The sequence below is a fragment of the Ambystoma mexicanum genome, chromosome 4p, assembly GCF_040938575.1.
Source record: "Ambystoma mexicanum isolate Mex_15411 chromosome 4p, UKY_AmexF1_1, whole genome shotgun sequence".
Lineage (NCBI taxonomy): Eukaryota > Metazoa > Chordata > Amphibia > Caudata > Ambystomatidae > Ambystoma > Ambystoma mexicanum.
In genome coordinates this window covers 431,669,284-431,691,543 of record NC_090927.1, presented here as the reverse complement: position 1 = coordinate 431,691,543, position 22,260 = coordinate 431,669,284, and positions in this window count along the sequence as shown.

The following is a 22,260-nucleotide window of genomic DNA, read 5'->3' as shown; positions in this document are numbered from 1 at the left end:
AAGTCTAAGAAAAATTTGGAATAGTGACTTATGGATGGTGGAACCCAGTACATCAGGAAGAAGGGACTACTCATATATTCATCTAAATTCAAAATCATTAAGGTTCAACTGATGAAAGAAACGGAATCCCTGCTGATCCTTGGTTATGAACTAACAGAAATAAATAGTTTGAACAATCAAACTGAACCATCGATACGACCAGTCGTGGACTTCAGAGAACCAATAACTACAACTGGTACCTCTCGCATCCGTACACCAGCAGGATGGACCATCTACGTCCGTCCCATAACAATCGACCTAACGAGAAACCAAGAGAACGCACAGCCTCAGCAGTGGACCCCGATGCTCCAAACAATCGATCCAGTAGACAGTTAATGTCTGACCGATCTCCAGCCCAGGTGCAGAGAAGATTACATCAACCACAGAAATCTGCACCACTGAATATCTGGGAAAAAACAGAAGGCCTTGGACCTACCGCAACAGGAAAGACTAGCAACTATCAATTGAAGATGGAACCAACTCACTAGACACATGGAAAAAGGAAAACAGATCCAAAACAGACCTAAGTAACCGCTTAAAACTAGGAAGCTGGAACACGAATGGCTTTGACCACCTAACCAAAATTACGGACGTCAATTTAGGCCACTTCGATATCCTGTGTTTGCAGGAGATTTGGCTGACAACTAAACCCCAACTGGATGGGCATGAAATAATTTGTCCGCAGCACAAAAAGGGGCGATCGGTCGACCATCAGCGGGGCTTATCACGGCACTTAGATCGGGATCCGGGTTTGACGTGTCCAAAGTTCTGGTCTCACCTAACTGGGTCCAGGTGATGATTCTAAACCGTACACTCACCCAGGAATCCTCCCAGACCCCTAATGAGGGGAAAACCCTTCTATTCAGCATATATTGGAACCCAGACATAACATCTAACGAGGAATTTGAAACCGTCCTATCAAACCTGTTCGACGAAGCCGACGAAAAAACTCAGCGCCACAATACCATCATAAATGGTTACTTTAACGCAGTATGTGAAGGGATCGGTCGAGAATACAAACAGCAAGACCAACATTTTTTGGCGAGAAGTAGAGGGAAATTTCTTGAACACCTCATGAGAACAAGGGACTTGCATAACCTTCATTAGCTTTGTCCCAACCTTAACTTTGAGATCGCCACGTGGGAAAGAGGAGACCAGCATGCTACGATTGATCATGTATTTGTCTCCAAGGATCTCCTCTCTGTGATCCATACTTTCAGGGTTGAGCGGACGGTGTTCAGTGATCATAATCTCCTCATCACAGAGGGAACGAAGTTTAGGCCTCAAGCCCTCTCTTACCTGATCCCTCTACAGAAGTCGACTATTGGGAATCGGGCCAAGATATCGGACAAAGGCCTTCGAGATATCGATTTCCTATATTCCTGCTTCCAACACAATGGTGGAACTCCTGGAACAAACACCAGAGATGCCCCGGATTATACCCCCTGCTGACCAGGTTTTTGATCCCAGTGTCAAAGTCTCGCAAACCTACAGCTGGCCACAACCATCTATATAACAGTGATCTCGTGGAAAAAAGAAAGCTCCACCGATGTCTAAAGAAAATTCATTCCAAAACACCAACCGCAGAAAACTTTAATTTGTGGGTATTGGCTCTCCGTGAGTACAAGAGCTGGCTCAGACACTACCGACATAAGTTATATCAGAGCGACGCAGAACAAATGCTGTCAGCCATATGCGGAAACAAATCCAAATAATTTTGGAACCTGATTAAGGGGACCCTAAACAAAACAACCAGAGATATCCAGAATAATGTAGGAGAGGCCAAGTGGATAACCCACTTCTCGAAACTGTTTGCGCCGATAGGTGATAACAACTCTTCGTTTGGCTTTGCTGCCAGCTCTTCAGCACACGACATCGAACCATGGAACATCCCTGTTGACGAAGAAATGACCTTTCTCAAAATAAACAAACTGAACAACTCGAGGGCCCTTGGCCCGGATGACTTATGCAACGCAGATCTCAAGAACCATCCTGAACTGTGGGCAACCATAATGAGCAAGATCTTTAACAACTGCACGCCTTCAGGATATTCCTATGTCCTGCAAAAAAGGCATTATTGTACCTATTTTTAAGAGGGGGTTCGACAGACGACCCGGGTAATTACAGACCGATCGCCCTCCTGGATGTCATGGGCAAAGTGTTTGCATCCTTGGCATTGGACGTCTTCCAAAAATGGATCATTAACTCTGACCTCATGGACCCTTTCCAGAATGGCTTTGTTAAAAATTCTGGAACAACAACCAACATCCTCCTCCTAAGTTCCCTGAAAGCCAAAGTACTGCAGGGGGGCCCCCCTATTTATATGAGATTCATCAACCTGGTCCAAGCTTTTGACCAGGTCAACAGACAACGACTATGGGGAAAATTGGAATATTCAAACTGTCCTGGCCATATTTTGGAGCCCATAAAAGCCTTACACCACGGCACCTCAATACGGGTACGACTCAGTGCCGAAGGTAGACTGTCAAGGGAAATACAGACATCAAGAGGCGTAAAGCAGGGATGCCCACTCACACCTGCTTTGTACAATGCCTACATAGCAGACTACCATAAATCGAGCGATTACTCTTCGCAGATGATATCATTTTGATGGATCTAACCCCCATAGGCCTCCAATGCCAACTAGACAATCTAACATGCTACCTGGCAGAAAACAACTTAAGACTGAATAAAGACAAAACTAAAATCCTGATACAGGGATCAGCGGCCACAAGAAAGAAAAAATTCTCTTGGCATGGCGAAGGGAAATTCTCGAAACAGTCAACGCCTTTAAATATCTGGGCATCATGATCAGCAATGGTAAGGAGGAGCAAGCCATGCAGGAGTCCCTTTGGTCAAAATGGAAAAAGCTTACGGCACAGGCCAAAGCAGTGGACAGGAAGCATGGAAGATTTTCCATCATTCCCATCATAAGATTTTACAAATCTAAGGTTGTTCCTGTCCTGACCTATGGCACGGATGCAATGCCTCTGATCCCTGACTCAATCTGGCCAATGTATGAAGGTTTCTTCTGGCGAGGGGTCTTGAATTTGGCTACCTCTACACCGATAGCCCTGATAAGAAGAGAACTTTGCCTATCCTCCCTTCTGGCTTCAAAAATTAGATCCAGCCTCATGTTATACCGCAAAGTCTCCAACTCTCCAAAAAATAAAGTCCTCGACCTCGTTTGGAGAGAAACCAAGTGTGGGAACAACACAATGCTGACCAGATGGGACCAGCTTAACCTTTCCATTCTTCAAGAACTAGACACTACTCTGGAAACATTGATACAAAATCCAAACCAGGTATCAAAGAAACTCCTCGAAGCTGATTGGATAAACACTCTGGAAGCTGCAAACAACTACTCGCTGACAGCCAACCTACCTAACATGCCGATGAAACTTGATGAGGTGCGTGGATACCTCCGCAAGTTTCCAGATAAACGTCTAAGTAGAACCTTCTTAAGGTTCAGACTGAATCAACTAAAAACAAACTAAATCTTGTCAATTCGTAATCAATCCATCACAAACAACTGTCGCTATTGTGAAGTACCGGACATTGTAGAAACTACCAAACATTTGATCCTTGAATGCACTGGTCTAACTGCGAACAGACACCACTTTCTGGTCAAGCCACTGAAGAACTACCGTACTTTCGATTTAGAAAACCTATGGGCTCTATTGGCCAGCGGCAACAACAGAAGATGTTCCATTGGACTCTTGTTGTTTTTGAAGAGGTTGAACTTGTGAAAGTGGCCCTCCAGTTGAAAGCTATTCAGTTTCGACTTAGAAAGAACCAATGAACTATCACTCTGGATGGATTTATTTTGTATAAATTGTAATACAATTAAATCAAATAAAAAAATGTAAAAAAAAAAAGCAAAATTACTTCCCTCTGAATTGGTGAAAGGCATTTGTGGCAAAGTAGTTTACTTGCCATTAGATCTAACAGAAAATGTACACACTCTAGGAGTGCAACATCCAATACAGCATTCTTTAATTGTCTTGGTAAATGGTGTACCAACAAAAGACAAAAGAGTTTGCCAACAACTGGTGGATTTGCATAAGGTTAGACAAGACTTGCAATATCTGAAAGACAATAACAAATACTACAAAGAAATAAATGTTGAAGAAAGCTTAAGGGAAACAACTGAAATAATTCAAGAGTCATCAGAAACTGGTCAATTTGAACTTCTGGATCCTGCTGCAGTATCCACTCTTTTGGACCATTACACAATTCATCCATTGCATTCCAATGAAAGCATCGATGATGCACTAGAAACTTACCAAATGCGACAAACCAAAGGGTCACCAATGAGCATATGGTATATAAGTATAGAAGCATGTGCTTTTCCACTGCTATTTCCTACTGGCAAAGGCGGAAGATATGATGATAGACCCACTCAGATTACGGTATCAGAATACCGCTCATTGCGAATGTATTCGCAAGATCCCAGATTTAGACAAAATGTGGGATACATATTCCATCTACTCTTTGAAAGTGAACTAGCAACCCTATGTTACGGATTGGACACATTTTGAAATCTGGCACCCACTTTCAAAACATGTCAGCTACACAATTAATACAAAAAGTACAAGAAAAAGATGAGGTTTTACAATCAAGTATAACAAATCTGTTTGCAAACATGCGTGGTACAAAAGAATACTGGTTCCGACGGCACGGAGACGTACAGTGTTTGATCAGAAACCTTAGACCACCGACTTGGTTTGTTACACTAAGTTGTGCAGAATATGCATGGGACATTTGTGATGTCATCTTTGATGTCCTGGGTGTTAGTCTTAGCAGTGCACGGTGGTGGTGCGAGTTATGGTTGCTTAGCTTACCATAACTGGTGAATTTCAAGGGTTTTTCGGTTTTACTTGGAACCATAACGTCCCTTTGACAAAGTTTTCTCACTGAATTTCATAGGTTTTTAGTAGCGCAACTTAACCATAACGACCCTTTAACAAAGTTTTTTCACTGAATTTCATAGGTTTTTAGTAGCGCAACTTAACCATAACGTCCCTTTAACAAAGTTTTTTCATTGAATTTCATAGGTTTTTATTAGTGCAACTTAACCATAACGTCCCTTTAACATTTTTTTTAACTAAATTTTAAAGGTTTTTATTAGTGCAACGTCACCATAACATCCTTTTCAATAGATGAAGACCACTAACATCTTATGTCCTCAAAGTGGGAACGCCGGGTGGTAAAAAAATCCCGGTGCAGGAAGGAAAATCTTTTACCAAGATGGCCACCATGGAAAGGGAAGGCGGGATGTATAAAGAACACAACAGGGCATGAGCGGGGGGTCGGAGGGGACAGGGGAGACACATGGGCATGAGCGGGGGGTGAGAAGGAACAGGGTACAAACGGGACATGAGCAGGGGGGAAAAGGAAGGAAACACGGGGCATGAGCAGCGGGTGGGGAGGAACATGAGGGAGACACGGGGTATGAGCGGGGGGGTGGGGAGGAACACGAGGGAGACACCACGGGGCATGAGCGGGGGGGTACAGGGCACAAACGGGACATGAGCGGGGGTGGGGGGAAAGGAGAGAGACAAGGGGCATGAGCGGGGGATGGGGGAACACGAGAGAGACACAGGGCATGAGCGGGGGGTGGGGGGTAACACGAGGGAAACACAGGGCATGAGCGGGGGGTGGGGGGAACACGAGGGAGACACGGGGCATGAGCAGGGAGTGGGGGCAACAGCAGACAGACACGGGGCATGAGCGGGGGTGAGGCCGACAGACACGGGGCATGAGCAGGGGGTGGGGGGCAACAGGAGAGAGACACGGGGCATGAGCGGGGGGTGGGGGGTACAGGAGACAGACACGGGGCATGAGCGGGGGGTGGGGGGCAACAGGAGAGAAACACAGGGCATGAGCGGGTGGGGGGAACAGGAGACAGACACGGGGCATGAGCGGGGGGTGGGGGGCAACAGGAGAGAGACACGGGCATGAGTGGGTGGGGGGAACAGGAGACAGACACGGGGCATGAGTTTACAGGAGACAGACACAGGGCATGAACGGGGGCTGGGGGGCAACAGGAGAGAGACACGGGGCATGAGCGGGGGGTGGGGGGAACAGGAGACAGACATGGGGCATGAGCGGGGGGTGGGGGGAACAACAGAGACAGACACGGGGCATGAGCGGGGGGTGGGGGGCAACAGGAGACAGACAGGGGGCATGAGCAGGGGGTGGGGGGCAACAGGAGACAGACACGGGGCATGAGCGGGGGGTGGGGGGCAGCAGGAGACAGACAGGGGGCATGAGCGGGGGGTGGGGGGCAACAGGAGAAAGACATGGGGCATGAGCGGGGGTGGGGGTAACAGGAGAAAGACACGGGGCATGAGCGGGGGTGGGGGGAACAGGAGACAGACACAGAGCATGAGCGGGGGTGGGGAGAACAGGAGACAGACACGGGCATGAGGGGCAACAGGAGACAGACACGCGGCATGAGCGGGGGTGGGGGGCAACAGGAGAGACACGGGCATGAGCGAGGGGTGAGGGGAATAGGAGACAGACACGGGGCATGAGCGAGGGGTGGGGGGAACAGGAGACAGACACGGGGCATGAGCGGGGGGTGGGGGGAACAACAGACATGGGGCATGAGCGGGGGTGGGGGGAACAGACACGGGGCATGAGCGGGGGGGGCAACAGGAGAACAGGAGACAGACACGGGGCATGAGCGGGGGTGGGGGGCAACAAGAGAGAGACACGGGGCATGAGCGGGTGGGGCAACAGGAGACAGACACGGGGCATGAGCGAGTGGGTGTGCGGGAGGGGGAGAAACACACGGGGCATGAGCGGGGGCAGGGAGGATGCTGAGAGACACATGGGGCATGAGTGGGGGGTGGGGGAGGGAGAGAGACACACGGGGTATGAGCGAGGGTTGGGCAGGAGGGAGAGAGACACGGGGCATGAGTGGGGGGTGGGGGGAGGGAGAGAGACACATGGGGCATGAGCGGGGGTGGGGGAGAGGGGAGAGACACAAGGGGCATGAGCGGGGGCTGGGCGGGAGGGGGAGAGACACGGGGCATGAGCGAGGGGTGGGGGAGAGGGGAGAGACACACGGGGCAGGAGCGGGGGGTGGGGGGAGAGAGACACATGGGGCATGAGCAGGGGTAGGGGGAGGGAAAGAGACACATGGGGCATGAGCAGTGGTGGAGGCGAGGGAGAGAGACACACGGGGCATGAGCGGGGGTGGGCGGGAGATAAGAGAGACACACAGGGCATGAACGGGGGTGGGGGGAGGGAGAGAGACACACGGGGCATGAGCGGGGGTGGGGGGGAGGGAGAGAGACACACGGGGCATGAGCGGGGGTGGAGGGGAGGGGGAGAGACACACGGGGAATGAGCGGGGGTGGGGGGAGGGAGAGAGACACACGGGGCATGAGCGGGGGTGGGGGGAGTACGAGAGACACACGGGGCATGAGCGGAGGGTGGGAGGGGGAAAGACACACGGGGCAAGAGCGAGGGTGGGCGGGAGGGGGAGAGACACACGCGGCAAGAGCGGAGGTGGGTGGGAGGGGGAGAGACACACGGGGCATGAGCGGGGGTGGGAGGGGGAAAGACACAAAGGGCAAGAGCGGGGGTGGGCGGGAGGGGGAGAGACACACGCGGCAAGAGCAGGGGTGGGCAGGAGGGGGAGAGACACACGGGGCAAGAGTGGGGTGGGTGGGAGGGGGAGAGACACACGGGGCATGAGTGGGGTTGGGGGGGAGGACAAGAGACACACAAGGCATGAGTGGGGGGTGGGGGAAGGGGTTAGAGACACGAGCATTAGTGGGGGTGGAGGGGAGGGAGAGAGACACATGAGGCATGAGCGGGGTTGGGGGGAGGGGGAGAGACACACGTGGCATGAGCGGGGGTGGGGGGAGGGGGAGAGACACACAGGGCATGAGCGAGGGGTGGGCGGGAGGGGGAGAGACACACGGGGCATGAGCGGGGGGAGAGACACACAGGGCATGAGCGGGGGTGAGGAGGAGGGAGAGAGACACATGGGGCATGAGCGGGGGTTGGTGGGAAGGGGAGAGAGACACATGGTGCATGAGCGGGGGTGGAGGGGAGGGAGAGAGACACGGGGCATGAGTGGGGTTGGGGGGAGGGAGAGAGACACATGGGGCATGAGCGGGGGGTGGGTGGAAGGGGGAGAGACACACAGAGCATGAGGGCATGAGCGGGAGGTGGGCGGGAGGGGGAGAGACACATGGGGCATGAGCGGGGGGTGTGCGGGAGGGGGAGAGACACACGGGGCTTGAGCGGGGGGTGGGCAGGAGGGGGATAGACACATGGGGCATGAGCGGGGGTGGGGGGGAGATTCGAGAGACACACGAGGCATGAGCGGGGGTGGGGGGAAGGGGAGAGAGACACGGGGCATGAGTGGGGGTGGAGGGGAGGGAGAGAGACACACGGGGCATGAGCAGGGGTGGGGGGAGGGGGAGAGACACACGGGGCATGAGCGGGGGTGGAGGGAGGGGGAGAGACACACTGGGCATGAGCTAAGGGTGGGCGGGAGGGGGAGAGACACACTTGGCGTGAGCGGGTGTGGGGGGAGGGAGAGAGACACACGGGGCATGAGCGGGGGGTGGTAGGAAGGGGAGAGAGACACACGGGGCATGAGCGGGGGTGGAGGGGAGGGATAGAGACATGGGGCATGAGCGGGGGTGGGAGGGAGGGAGAGAGACACACGGGGTATGAGCGGGGGGTGGGGGGAGGGAGAGAGACAGACGGGGCATGAGCGGGGGGTGGTCGGGAGGGAGAGAGACACACGGGGCATGAGCGGGGGTGGAGGGGAGGGAGAGAGACACACGGGGCATGAGCAGGGGTGTGGGGGGAGAGACACACATGGGGCATGAGCACGGGTAGGGGGGAGGGAGAGAGACACACAGGGCATGAGCGGTGGTGGAGGCGAGGGAGAGAGACACACGTGGCATGAGCGGGGGTGGGGGGAGATAGAGAGACACAAGGGCATGAACAGGGGGTGGGGGGAGGGAGAGAGACACACGGGGCATGAGCGGGGGGTGGGGGGAGGGAGAGAGACACACGGGGCGTGAGCTGGGGTGGAGGGGAGGGGGAGAGACACACGGGGCATGAGCGGGGGTGTGGGGAGGGGGAGAGACACACAGGGCATGAGCGAGGGGTGGGCGGGAGGGGGAGAGACACACGGGGCATGAGCGGGGGAGAGACACACAGGGCAATAGCGGGGCTGAGGGGGAGGTAGGGAGACACACAGGGCATGAGCGGGGGTTGGTGGGAAGGGGAGAGAGACACACGGTGCATGAGCGGGGGTGGAGGGGAGGGAGAGAGACACGGGGCATGAGTGGGGGTGGGGGGAGGGAGAGAGACACATGGGGCATGAGCGGGGGGTGGGGGGAGGGAGAGAGACACACGGGGCATGAGCGGGGGGTGGGCGGGAGGCAGAGAGACACACAGGGCATGAGCGGGGGTGGAGGGGAGGGAGGAGACACACGGGGCTTGAGCGGGGGTGGGGAAGAGGGAGAGAGACACACGGGGCATGAGCGGGGGTGGGCAGGAGAGAGACACACGGGGCATGAGCGGGGGGTGGGCGGGAGGGGGAGAGACACACGGGGCATGAGCGGGGGGTGTGCGGGAGGGGGAGAGACACACGAGGCATGAGCGGGGGTGTGGGGGTGAAGAGAGACACACGGGGCATGAGCGGGGTTGGGGTGGAGGGTGAGAGACACACGGGGCATCAGCGGAGGGTGGGAGGGGGAAAGACACACGGGGCAAGATCGGGGATGGGCGGGAGGGGGAGAGACACACGCGGCAAGAGCGGGGGTGGGCGGGAGCGGGAGAGACACACGGGGCATGAGCGGGGGTGGGAGGGGGAAAGACACACAGGGCAAGAGCAGGGGTGGGCAGGAGGGGGAGAGACACACGCGGCAAGAGCGGGGGTGGGTGGGAGGGAGAGAGACACACGTGGCAAGAGTGGGGTGGGAGGGGGAGAGACACACGGGGCATGAGCGGGGGTGGGGGGGAGGGAGAGAGACACACAAGGCATGAGCGGGGGGTGGGGGGAAGGGGAGAGAGACACGAGCATTAGTGGTGGTGGAGGGGAGGGACGAGAGACACACGGGGCATGAGCGGGGGTGGGGGGAGGGGGAGAGACACACGTGGCGTGGGTGGGGGGAGGGGGAGAGACACACAGGGCATGAGCGAGGGGTGGGCGGGAGGGGGAGAGACACACGGGGCATGAGCGGGGGAGAGACACACAGGGCATGAGCGGGGGTGAGGGGGAGGGAGAGAGACACACAGGGCATGAGCGGGGGTTGGTGGGAAGGGGAGAGAGACACACGGGGCATGAGCGGGGGTGGAGGGGAGGGAGAGAGACACGGGGCATGAGTGGGGGTGGGGGAAGGGAGAGAGACACATGGGGCATGAGCGGGGGTCGGGGGAGGGAGAGAGACACACGGGGCATGAGCCGGGGGGCGGGAGGCAGAGAGACACACGGGGCATGAGCGGGGGTGGAGGGGAGGGATAGAGACACACAGGGCTTGAGCGGGGGTGGGGGAGAGGGAGAGAGACACACGGGGCATGAGCGGGGATGGGCGGGAGGGGGAGAGACACATGGGGCATGAGCGGGGGGTGGGTGGAAGGGGGAGAGACACACAGGGCATGAGCGGGGTGGGGGGAGTAAGAGAGACACATGGGGCATGAGCGGGGGTGGGCGGGAGGGAGAGAGACACATGGGGCATGAGCGGGGGGTGGGTGGGAGAGAGACACACGGGGCATGAACGGGGTGGGGGGAGTAAGAGAGACACATGGGGCATGAGCGGGGGTGGGCGGGAGGGGGAGAGACACACGGGGCATGAGCGGGGGGTGTGCGGGAGGGGGAGAGACACACGGGGCGTGAGCGGGGGGTGGGCAGGAGGGGGATAGACACATGGGGCATGAGCGGGGGCGGGGTGGAGATGCGAGAGACACACGAGGCATGAGCGGGGGGTGGGGGGAAGGGGAGAGAGACACGGGGCATGAGTGGGGGTGGAGGGGAGGGAGAGAGACACATGAGGCATGAGCGGGGGTGGGGGGAGGGGGAGAGACACACGGGGCATGAGCGGGGGTGGAGGGAGGGGGAGAGACACACTGGGCATGAGCTAGGGGTGGGCGGGAGGGGGAGAGAAACACGTGGCATGAGCGGGTGTGGGGGGGGAGAGAGACACACGGGGCATGAGCGGGGGGTGGTGGGAAGGGGAGAGAGACACACGGGGCATGAGCGGGGGTGGAGGGGAGGGAGAGAGACACGGGGCATGAGCGGGGGTGGGAGGGAGGGAGGGAGAGAGACACACGGGGCATGAGCGGATGGTGGGGGGAGGGAGAGAGACAGATGGGGCATAAGCGGGGGTGGTCGGGAGGGAGAGAGACACACGTGGCATGAGCGGGGGGTGGTGGGAAGGGGAGAGAGACACACGGGGCATGAGCGGGGGTGGAGGGGAGGGAGAGAGACATGGGGCATGAGCGGGGGTGGGAGGGAGGGAGAGAGACACACGGGGCATGAGCGGGGGTGGGGGGAGGGAGATAGACAGACGGGGCATGAGCGGGGGGTGGTCGGGAGGGAGAGAGACACATGGGGCATGAGCGGGGGTGGAGGGGAGGGAGAGAGACACACGGGGCATGAGCAGGGGTTTGGGGGGAGAGACACACATGGGGCATGAGCAGGGCTAGGGGGAGGGAGAGAGACACACGGGGCATGAGCGGTGGTGGAGGCGAGGGAGAGAGAGAGACACACGGGGCATGAGCGGGGGTGGGGGGGAGATAGAAAGACACACGGGGCATGAACGGGGGGTGGGGGGAGGGAGAGAGACACACGGGCATGAGCTGGGGGTGGGGGGAGGGAGAGAGACACACGGGGCATGAGCTGGGGTGGAGGGGAGGGGGAGAGACACACGGGGCATGAGCGGGGGTGGGGGGAGGGAGAGAGACACACGGGGCATGAGCGGGGGTGGGCGGGAGGGGGGGAGACACATGGGGCATGAGCGGGGGTGGGCGGGAGGGGGGGAGACACATGGGGCATGAGCGGGGGGTGTGCGGGAGGTGGAGAGACACACGGGGCGTGAGCGGGGGGTTGGCAGGAGGGGGATAGACACATGGGGCATGAGCGCGGGTGGGGTGGAGATGCGAGAGACACACGAGGCATGAGCGGGTGGTGGGGGGAAGGGGAGAGAGACACGGGGCATGAGTGGGGGTGGAGGGGAGGGAGAGAGACACACGGGGCATGAGCGGGGGTGGGGGGAGGGGGAGAGACACACGGGGCATGAGTGGGGGCGGAGGGAGGGGGAGAGACACACTGGGCATGAGCTAGGGGTGGGCGGGAGGGGGAGAGAAACACGTGGCATGAGCGGGTGTGGGGAGGGGGAGAGACACACAGGGCATGAGCGAGGGGTGGGCGGGAGGGGGAGAGACACACGGGGCTTGAGCGGGGGAGAGACACACAGGGCAATAGCGGGGGTGAGGGGGAGGTAGGGAGACACACAGGGCATGAGCGGGGGTTGGTGGGAAGGGGAGAGAGACACACGGTGCATGAGCGGGGGTGGAGGGGAGGGAGAGAGACACGGGGCATGAGTGGGGGTGGGGGGAGGGAGAGAGACACATGGGGCATGAGCGGGGGGTGGGGGGAGGGAGAGAGACACACGGGGCTTGAGCGGGGGGTGGGCGGGAGGCAGAGAGACACACAGGGCATGAGCGGGGGTGGAGGGGAGGGAGGAGACACACGGGGCTTGAGCGGGGGTGGGGAAGAGGGAGAGAGACACACGGGGCATGAGCGGGGGTGGGCAGGAGAGAGACACACGGGGCATGAGCGGGGGGTGGGCGGGAGGGGGAGAGACACACGGGGCATGAGCGGGGGGTGGGCGGGAGGGGGAGAGACACACGGGGCATGAGCGGGGGGTGTGCGGGAGGGGGAGAGACACACGAGGCATGAGCGGGGGTGTGGGGGTGAAGAGAGACACACGGGGCATGAGCGGGGTTGGGGTGGAGGGTGAGAGACACACGGGGCATCAGCGGAGGGTGGGAGGGGGAAAGACACACGGGGCAAGATCGGGGATGGGCGGGAGGGGGAGAGACACACGCGGCAAGAGCGGGGGTGGGCGGGAGCGGGAGAGACACACGGGGCATGAGCGGGGGTGGGAGGGGGAAAGACACACAGGGCAAGAGCAGGGGTGGGCAGGAGGGGGAGAGACACACGCGGCAAGAGCGGGGGTGGGTGGGAGGGAGAGAGACACACGTGGCAAGAGTGGGGTGGGAGGGGGAGAGACACACGGGGCATGAGCGGGGGTGGGGGGAGGGAGAGAGACACACAAGGCATGAGCGGGGGGTGGGGGGAAGGGGAGAGAGACACGAGCATTAGTGGTGGTGGAGGGGAGGAACGAGAGACACACGGGGCATGAGCGGGGGTGGGGGGAAGGGGAGAGACACACGTGGCGTGGGTGGGGGGAGGGGGAGAGACACACAGGGCATGAGCGAGGGGTGGGCGGGAGGGGGAGAGACACACGGGGCATGAGCGGGGGAGAGACACACAGGGCATGAGCGGGGGTGAGGGGGAGGGAGAGAGACACACAGGGCATGAGCGGGGGTTGGTGGGAAGGGGAGAGAGACACACGGGGCATGAGCGGGGGTGGAGGGGAGGGAGAGAGACACGGGGCATGAGTGGGGGTGGGGGAAGGGAGAGAGACACATGGGGCATGAGCGGGGGTCGGGGGAGGGAGAGAGACACACGGGGCATGAGCGGGGGGGCGGGAGGCAGAGAGACACACGGGGCATGAGCGGGGGTGGAGGGGAGGGATAGAGATACACAGGGCTTGAGCGGGGGTGGGGGAGAGGGAGAGAGACACACGGGGCATGAGCGGGGATGGGCGGGAGGGGGAGAGACACATGGGGCATGAGCGGGGGTGGGTGGAAGGGGGAGAGACACACAGGGCATGAGCGGGGTGGGGGGAGTAAGAGAGACACATGGGGCATGAGCGGGGGTGGGCGGGAGTGAGAGAGACACATGGGGCATGAGCGGGGGGTGGGTGGGAGAGAGACACACGGGGCATGAACGGGGTGGGGGGAGTAAGAGAGACACATGGGGCATGAGCGGGGGTGGGCGGGAGGGGGAGAGACACACGGGGCATGAGCGGGGGGTGTGCGGGAGGGGGAGAGACACACGGGGCGTGAGCGGGGGGTGGGCAGGAGGGGGATAGACACATGGGGCATGAGCGGGGGCGGGGTGGAGATGCGAGAGACACACGAGGCATGAGCGGGGGGTGGGGGGAAAGGGAGAGAGACACGGGGCATGAGTGGGGGTGGAGGGGAGGGAGAGAGACACATGAGGCATGAGCGGGGGTGGGGGGAGGGGGAGAGACACACGGGGCATGAGCGGGGGTGGAGGGAGGGGGAGAGACACACTGGGCATGAGCTAGGGGTGGGCGGGAGGGGGAGAGAAACACGTGGCATGAGTGGGTGTGGGGGGGAGAGAGACACACGGGGCATGAGCGGGGGGTGGTGGGAAGGGGAGAGAGACACACGGGGCATGAGCGGGGGTGGAGGGGAGGGAGAGAGACACGGGGCATGAGCGGGGGTGGGAGGGAGGGAGGGAGAGAGACACACGGGGCATGAGCGGATGGTGGGGGGAGGGAGAGAGACAGACGGGGCATAAGCGGGGGTGGTCGGGAGGGAGAGAGACACACGTGGCATGAGCGGGGGGTGGTGGGAAGGGGAGAGAGACACACGGGGCATGAGCGGGGGTGGAGGGGAGGGAGAGAGACATGGGGCATGAGCGGGGGTGGGAGGGAGGGAGAGAGACACATGGGGCATGAGCGGGGGTGGGGGGAGGGAGATAGACAGACGGGGCATGAGCGGGGGGTGGTCGGGAGGGAGAGAGACACACGGGGCATGAGCGGGGGTGGAGGGGAGGGAGAGAGACACACGGGGCATGAGCAGGGGTTTGGGGGGAGAGACACACATGGGGCATGAGCAGGGGTAGGGGGAGGGAGAGAGACACACGGGGCATGAGCGGTGGTGGAGGCGAGGGAGAGAGAGAGACACACGGGGCATGAGCGGGGGTGGGGGGGAGATAGAAAGACACACGGGGCATGAACGGGGGGTGGGGGGAGGGAGAGAGACACACGGGCATGAGCTGGGGGTGGGGGGAGGGAGAGAGACACACGGGGCATGAGCTGGGGTGGAGGGGAGGGGGAGAGACACACGGGGAATGAGCGGGGGTGGGGGGAGGGAGAGAGACACACGGGGCATGAGCGGGGGTGGGCGGGAGGGGGGGAGACACATGGGGCATGAGCGGGGGGTGTGCGGGAGGTGGAGAGACACACGGGGCGTGAGCGGGGGGTTGGCAGGAGGGGGATAGACACATGGGGCATGAGCGCGGGTGGGGTGGAGATGCGAGAGACACACGAGGCATGAGCGGGTGGTGGGGGGAAGGGGAGAGAGACACGGGGCATGAGTGGGGGTGGAGGGGAGGGAGAGAGACACACGGGGCATGAGCGGGGTGGGGGGGAGGGGGAGAGACACACGGGGCATGAGTGGGGGCGGAGGGAGGGGGAGAGACACACTGGGCATGAGCTAGGGGTGGGCGGGAGGGGGAGAGAAACACGTGGCATGAGCGGGTGTGGGGGGGGAGAGAGACACACAGGGCATGAGCGGGTGGGTGGTGGGAAGGGGAGAGAGACACACGGGGCATGAGCGGGGGTGGAGGGGAGGGAGAGAGACACGGGGCATGAGCGGGGGTGGGAGGGAGGGAGGGAGGGAGAGAGACACACGGGGCATGAGCAGGGGGTGGGGGGAGGGAGAGAGACAGGCGGGGCATGAGCGGGGGTGGTCGGGAGGGAGAGAGACACACGTGGCATGAGCGGGGGGTGGTGGGAAGGGGAGAGAGACACACAGGGCATGAGCGGGGGTGAGGGGGAGGTAGAGAGACACACAGGGCATGAGCGGGGGTTGGTGGGAAGGGGAGAGAGACACACGGTGCATGAGCGGGGGTGGAGGGGAGGGAGAGAGACACGGGGCATGAGTGGGGGTGGGGGGAGGGAGAGAGACACATGGGGCATGAGCGGGGGTGGGGGGAGGGAGAGAGACACACGGGGCATGAGCGGGGGGTGGGCGGGAGGCAGAGAGACACACAGGGCATGAGCGGGGTTGGAGGGGAGGGAGGAGACACACGGGGCTTGAGCGGGGGTGGGGAAGAGGGAGAGAGACACACGGGGCATGAGCGGGGGGTGGGCGGGAGAGGGAGAGACACACGGGGCATGAGCGGGGGTGTGCGGGGGGGGGAGAGACACACGAGGCATGAGCGGGGGTGGGGGGTGAAGAGAGACACACGGGGCATGAGCGGGGTTGGGGTGGAGGGTGAGAGACACACGGGGCATCAGCGGAGGGTGGGAGGGGGAAAGACACACGGGGCAAGAGCGGGGGTGGGCGGGAGGGGGAGAGACACACGCGGCAAGAGCGGGGGTGGGCGGGAGCGGGAGAGACACACGGGGCATGAGCGAGGGTGGGAGGGGGAAAGACACACAGGGCAAGAGCAGGGGTGGGCGGGAGGGGGGAGAGACACACGCGGCAAGAGCGGGGGTGGGCGGGAGGGAGAGAGACACACGTGGCAAGAGTGGGGTGGGAGGGGGAGAGACACACGGGGCATGAGCGGGGGTGGGGGGAGGGAGAGAGACACACAAGGCATGAGCGGGGGGTGGGGGGAAGGGGAGAGAGACACGAGCATTAGTGGTGGTGGAGGGGAGGGAGAGAGACACACAGGGCATGAGCGGGGGTGGGCGGAGGGGGAGAGACACACGTGGCATGAGCGGGGGTGGGGGGAGGGGGAGAGACACACGGGGCATGAGCGGGGGAGAGACACACAGGGCATGAGCGGGGGTGAGGGGGAGGGAGAGAGACACACAGGGCAGGAGCGGGGGTTGGTGGGAAGGGGAGAGAGACACACGGGGCATGAGCGGGGGTGGAGGGGAGGGAGAGAGACACGGGGCATGAGTGGGGGTGGGGGGAGGGAGAGAGACACATGGGGCATGAGCGGGGTTGGTGGGAAGGGGAGAGAGACACATGGGGCATGAGCGGGGGTGGGCGGGAGGAAGAGAGACACACGGGGCATGAGCGGGGGGTGGGGGGGTGGGTGCACGAGAGACACACGGGGCATGAGCGGGGGGTGGGTGGGAGGGGGAGAGACACACGGGGCATGAGCGGGGGGTGTGCGGGAGGGGGAGAGACACACGGGGCATGAGCGGGGGGTGGGCAGGAGGGGGATAGACACATGGGGCATGAGCGGGGGTGGGGTGGAGATGCGAGAGACACACGAGGCATGAGCGGGGGGTGGGGGGAAGGGGAGAGAGACACGGGGCATGAGTGGGGGTGGAGGGGAGGGAGAGAGACACACGGGGCATGAGCGGGGGTGGGGGGAGGGGGAGAGACACACGGGGCATGAGCGGGGGTGGAGGGAGGGGGAGAGACACACTGGGCATGAGCTAGGGGTGGGCGGGAGGGGGAGAGAAACACGTGGCATGAGCGGGTGTGGGGGGAGAGAGACACACAGGGCATGAGCGGGGGGTGGTGGGAAGGGGAGAGAGACACACGAGGCATGAGCGGTGGTGGAGGGGAGGGAGAGAGACACTAGGTATGAGCGGGGGTGGGAGGGAAGGAGGGAGAGAGACACACGGGGCATGAGCGGGGGGTGGGGGGAGGGAGAGAGACAGACGGGGCATGAGCGGGGGTGGTCAGGAGGGAGAGAGACACACGTGGTATGAGCGGGGGGTGGTGGGAAGGGGAGAGAGACAGACGGGGCATGAGCGGGGGTGGAGGGGAGGGAGAGAGACATGGGGCATGAACGGGGGTGGGAGGGAGGGAGAGAGATACACGGGGCATGAGCAGGGGTTTGGGGGGAGAGACACACATGGGGCATGAGCAGGGGTAGGGGGAGGGAGAGAGACACACGGGGCATGAGCGGTGGTGGAGGCGAGGGAGAGAGACACACGGGCATGAGCGGGGGTGGGGGGGAGATAGAGAGACACACGGGGCATGAACGGGGGGTGGGGGGAGGGAGAGAGACACACGGGGCATGAGCGGGGGGTGGGGGGAGGGAGAGAGACACACGGGGCATGAGCTGGGGTGGAGGGGAGGGGGGAGAGACACACGGGGCATGAGCAGGGGTGGGGGGAGGGAGAGAGACACACGGGGCATGAGCGGGGGTGGGCGGGAGGGGGAGAGACACACGGGGCATGAGCGGGGGATGGGTGGAAGGGGGAGAGACACACAGGGATGAGCGGGGTGGGGGGGAGTAAGAGAGACACATGGGGCATGAGCGGGGGTGGGCGGGAGGGAGGGAGACACACGGGGCATGAGCGGGGGGTGGGTGGGAGAGAGACACACGGGGCATGAGCGGGGCGTGGGGGGAAGGGGAGAGAGACACGGGGCATGAGTGGGGGTGGAGGGGAGGGAGAGAGACACATGGGGCATGAGCGGGGGTGGAGGGAGGGGGAGAGACACACGTGGCATGAGCGGGGGTGGGGGAGGGGGAGAGACACACAGGGCATGAGCGAGGGGTGGGCGGGAGGGGGTGAGCCACACGGGACATGAGCGGGGGGAGAGACACACAGGGCATGAGCGGGGGTGAGGGGGATGGAGAGAGACACACGGGGCATGAGCGGGTGTTGATGGGAAGGGGAGAGAGACACACGGGGCATGAGCAGGGGTGGAGGGGAGGGGGAGAGACACGGGGCATGAGTGGGGGTGGGGGGAGTGAGAGAGACACACGGGGCATGAGCGTGGGTGGGGGGAGGGAGAGAGACACACGGGGCATGAGCGGGGGGTGGGCGGGAGGCAGAGAGACACACGGGGCATGAGCGGGGGTGGAGGGGAGGGAGAGAGACACACGGGGCACGAGCGGGGGGTGGGGGGGAGGGAGAGAGACACACGGGGCATGAGCGGGGGTGGGCGGGGAGGGGGAGAGACACACGGGGCATGAGCGGGGGATGGGTGGAAGGGGGAGAGACACACAGGGCATGAGCGGGGTGGGGGGAGTAAGAGAGACACATGGGGCGTGAGCGGGGGGTGTGCAGGAGGGGGAGAGACACGCGGGGGTGGGCAGGAGGGGGATAGACACATGGGGCATGAGCGGGGGTGGGGGGGAGATTCGAGAGACACACGAGGCATGAGCGGGGGGTGGGGGGAAGGGGAGAGAGACACGGGGCATGAGTGGGGGTGGAGGGGAGGGAGAGAGACACATGGGGCATGAGCAGGGGTGGAGAAAGGGGGAGAGACACACTGGGCATGAGCTATGGGTGGGCGGGAGGGGGAGAGACGCACGTGGCGTGAGAACGTGTGGGGGGAGGGAGAGAGACACACGGGGCATGAGCGGGGGTGGTGGGAAGGGGAGAGAGACACACGGGGCTTGAGCGGGGGTGGAGGGGAGGGAGAGAGACACGGGGCATGAGCGGGGGTGGGAGGGAGGGCAAGAGACACACGGGGCATGAGCGGGGGGTGGGGGGAGGGAGAGAGACAGACGGGGCATGAGCAGGGGGTGGTCGGGAGGGAGAGAGACACACGGGGCATGAGCGGGGGTGGAGGGGAGGGAGAGAGACACACGGGCATGAGCGGGGGGTGGTGGGAAGGGGAGAGAGACACACAGAGCATGAGCGGGGGGTGGGGGGAGGGAGAGAGACAGACGGGGCATGAGCGGGGGGGTGGTCGGGAGGGAGAGAGACACACGGGGCATGAGCGGGGGTGTGGGGGGAGAGACACACACATGGGGCATGAGCAGGGGTAGGGGGAGGGAGAGAGACACACGGGGCATGAGCGGTGGTGGAGGTGAGGGAGAGAGACACACGGGGCATGAGCGGGGGTGGGGGGGAGATAGAGAGACACACGGGGCATGAACGGGGGGTGGGGGTGAGGGAGAGAGACACACGGGGCATGAGCGGGGGGTGTGGGGGAGGGAGAGAGACACACGGGGCATGAGCGGGGGTGGAGGGGAGGGGGAGAGACACACGGGGCATAAGCGGGGGTTGGGGGAGGGAGAGAGGCACACGGGGCATGAGCGGGGGTGGGGGGAGGGAGAGAGACACACGGGGCATGAGCAGAGGGTGGGGGAAGGGGAAAGAGACACAGGGCCTGAGCGGGGGGTGAAGGGAGGGGGAGAGACACACGGGGCATGAGCGGGGGTGGGGGGAGGGGGAGAGACACACGTGGCATGAGCGGTGGTGGGGGGAGGGGGAGAGACACACAGGGCATGAGCGAGGGGTGGGCGGGAGGGGGAGAGCCACACAGGGCATGAGCGGGGGGAGAGACACACAGGGCATGAGCGGGGGTGAGGGGGAGGGAGAGAGACACACAGGGCATGAGCGGGGGTTGGTGGGAAGGGGGAGAGAGACACACGGGGCATGAGCGGGGGGTGGGTGGGAGAGAGACACACGGGGCATGAGCGGGGGTGGGCGGGAGGGGGAGAGACACATGGGGCGTGAGCGGGGGGTGTGCGTGAGGGGGAGAGACACACGGGGCATGAGCGGGCGGTGGGCAGGAGGGGGATAGACACATGGGGCATGAGCGGGGGTCGGGGGGAGATTCGAGAGACACACGAGGCATGAGCGGGGGGTGGGGGAAGGGGAGAGAGACACGGGGCATGAGTGGGGGTGGAGGGGAGGGAGAGAGACACATGGGGGATGAGCGGGGGTGGAGGGAGGGGGAGAGACACACTTGGCATGAGCGGGGGTGGGGGAGGGGGAGAGACACACAGGGCATGAGCGAGGGGTGGGCGGGGGGGGGGGGAGAGCCACACAGGGCATGAGCGGGGGGAGAGACACACAGGGCATGAGCGGGGGTGAGGGGGAGGGAGAGAGACACACGGGGCATGAGCGGGGGTGATGGGAAGGGGAGAGAGACACACGGGGCATGAGCGGGGGTGGAGGGGAGGGGGAGAGACACGGGGCATGAGTGGGGGTGGGGGGAGTGAGAGAGACACACGGGGCATGAGCGGGGGTGGGGGGAGGGAGAGAGACACACGGGGCATGAGCGGGGGGTGGGCGGGAGGCAGAGAGACACACGGGGCATGAGCGGGGGTGGAGGGGAGGGAGAGAGACACACGGGGCATGAGCGGGGGTGGGGGGGAGATAGAGAGACACACGGGGCATGAACGGGGGGTGGGGGTGAGGAGAGAGACACACGGGGCATGAGCGGGGGGTGTGGGGGAGGGAGAGAGACACACGGGGCATGAGCGGGGGTGGAGGGGAGGGGGAGAGACACACGGGGCATAAGCAGGGGTTGGGGGAGGGAGAGAGGCACACGGGGCATGAGCGGGGGTGGGGGGAGGGAGAGAGACACACGGGGCATGAGCAGAGGGTGGGGGAAGGGGAAAGAGACACAGGGCCTGAGCGGGGGGTGGAGGGAGGGGGAGAGACACACGGGGCATGAGCGGGGGTGGGGGGAGGGGGAGAGACACACGTGGCATGAGCGGTGGTGGGGGGAGGGGGAGAGACACACAGGGCATGAGCGAGGGGTGGGCGGGAGGGGGAGAGCCACACAGGGCATGAGCGGGGGGAGAGACACACAGGGCATGAGCGGGGGTGAGGGGGAGGGAGAGAGACACACAGGGCATGAGCGGGGGTTGGTGGGAAGGGGAGAGAGACACACGGGGCATGAGCGGGGGGTGGGTGGGAGAGAGACACACGGGGCATGAGCGGGGGGTGGGCGGGAGGGGGAGAGACACATGGGGCGTGAGCGGGGGGTGTGCGTGAGGGGGAGAGACACACGGGGCATGAGCGGGGGGTGGGCAGGAGGGGGATAGACACATGGGGCATGAGCGGGGGTCGGGGGGAGATTCGAGAGACACACGAGGCATGAGCGGGGGGTGGGGAAGGGGAGAGAGACACGGGGCATGAGTGGGGGTGGAGGGGAGGGAGAGAGACACATGGGGGATGAGCGGGGGTGGAGGGAGGGGGAGAGACACACTTGGCATGAGCGGGGGTGGGGGGAGGGGGAGAGACACACAGGGCATGAGCGAGGGGTGGGCGGGAGGGGGAGAGCCACACGGGGCATGAGCGGGGGGAGAGACACACAGGGCATGAGCGGGGGTGAGGGGGAGGGAGAGAGACACACGGGGCATGAGCGGGGTTGATGGGAAGGGGAGAGAGACACACGGGGCATGAGCGGGGGTGGAGGGGAGGGGGAGAGACACGGGGCATGAGTGGGGGTGGGGGGGGAGTGAGAGAGACA